Below are 1,850 nucleotides of genomic sequence, written 5' to 3' on the forward strand. Positions count from 1 at the left end.
CGTGTGAGCAGACACATACACGTGCATGCACACGCATCATCAACATCTTCTTCAAATTTAAAACAGTTCAATACATCGTTGTCTATGCCCACTGTCCATGGAGGAAAACATATAAAAACACCCAGAGAGAGCGTGCATATCAGTGTAAAAACAAAACAACACCAGCCTGGAGCAAGCGCCTAACTTCCACTTTTACAAGCATTCGACAAATAGCTTGTCATGAAGAACTTGCCTCATTCTAACATGAGTCTCAAAACACAAGCACATGAGGAGATTTGTAAGAATTCTAAGAAGAAGCTAGTAAAGGGAACTGGAACATAAGAATGACAAAGGGTACTGCACAAAGGAATCGAAAATTGAAAGCTATTACTGAATGATAATAGTTTGAACATATGCAATAATATAGGCAGTTATAGTGGTATTCTCATTCAATCCTAGCACTAAGAAGTCAGTGGCAGACAGATCTCTGTGCATTTGAGCCTAGTCTATTCCATAAAGAAAATTCCAGACCACCAGAGTTACATAGTGAACCCTGTCTCAAATAATAATAACAATAATAATAATAATAATAATAATAATATACAAAATCTATTTTTACCAAAACTTTTAAAGTACAGGTTATGAAGTTTGTCTGGACCTCCCACTGGGAATCTGAACCCTGGCTACTATCGATGAGGGGGGTCAGGCTGAGAGGGTCCAGGGCTCAGCAGAGGGGCTGGGCCAAAGGGGCACCCAAGAGAGCCCTTCAGTGGGGGCACTGGGCAGCAGTCCAAAGGGGGCAGGCTCAGGGGTAAGGCTGGAGATGGTCCCCAGGAGGCCCCAGTGGGTAGCACAGAAGCAGCAGGGGAGGGCTCAGGGGAGGGGATCCTTGGCAGTGGCCACAGCAGCATCAGTAGTGGGGGCCGGCTGAGCAGAGCGTTCCTCACCACTTCCTGGAGTTTCTCAGCCTGGGTCTGCTTCAGGTGGGCCAGGGCGCGGCCCCTCTGGAAGGCTGGCAAGAAGGCCTCCAGGCTCTGTTTCCCCAGAAGCAGCTGCTCCATTTGGACCTGGCAGTGTCCAGGAGGGAAAGGGAAAGTTGGGGGGAGGCAATCTGGTCAGAGACTGGCACCGTCCTCCCCCACGGTGACCAGCCAGCCTCTGGCTCACCCAGACAGGGTAGACTTCCTCTCTCTCCACGAGAAAGGGCCCTCCCATGCCCTTCAACTCAGTGTCTGCTCCCAGCCCAGCCCAGAGAAGCCGGGCCTTACTACTCAGTGCCCTTCGTTGTAGACATCCTTTCCCTAGGACGTCACATGCTGCCGTTCTGGAAAGTTCTGTAGGCAGCCTTCTCAGAGACGCTTCTGGGTGTCCGAGGTAACGACAACCCCACAGGATAGGCCTCCCTCCCTGTGCACCTGAGCCTAACTGCCTCTACCCCTCACCTCGGCCTCCTGCTCAGTCTCTTCCAGTTGAGCCTGCAGCCAGCCCAGCGCACATTGGGGGCTCCAGCGACTTACACTCTCCTCTGGGACAGACCAGACAGGGACTCTGACTCCCATTGACCACAAGTGACTACAGTTCCCACCTCGGTGGCCTCCAAATCCTCAATTGACTTTGTTGTTACCTTTTCTTGTCTTTGAGACAGGGTCTCTTACAGCCTCGAACCTTGAACCCTGGGCTGTGTAGCCCAGGCTAGCCTTGAAGCCCTCCTCTTCCTGTACCTAGTCTTTAAAGCGCTGCGATTAAAGGCACGCACAAACAAGTTTAGCTTATTTTTTTGTGTTTGTTTTTATACTGTGGTTTCTTTTTCTTTATAAAAGATTTTTTTTTTTTGGTTTTTATGAGACAGGGTTTCTCTGTATTGTTTCGGA

General features: G+C 49.6%; 1 pseudogene; it reads right to left on the reverse strand.

Moving 5' to 3' along the window:
* Window positions 1-665: 665 nt before the first annotated feature.
* LOC101823613 lies at window positions 666-1,538 on the reverse strand (annotated as a pseudogene).
* Window positions 1,539-1,850: the final 312 nt, after the last annotated feature.

This window comes from Mesocricetus auratus, unplaced genomic scaffold (genome assembly GCF_017639785.1).
Source record: "Mesocricetus auratus isolate SY011 unplaced genomic scaffold, BCM_Maur_2.0 Super-Scaffold_6730, whole genome shotgun sequence".
Taxonomy (NCBI): domain Eukaryota; kingdom Metazoa; phylum Chordata; class Mammalia; order Rodentia; family Cricetidae; genus Mesocricetus; species Mesocricetus auratus.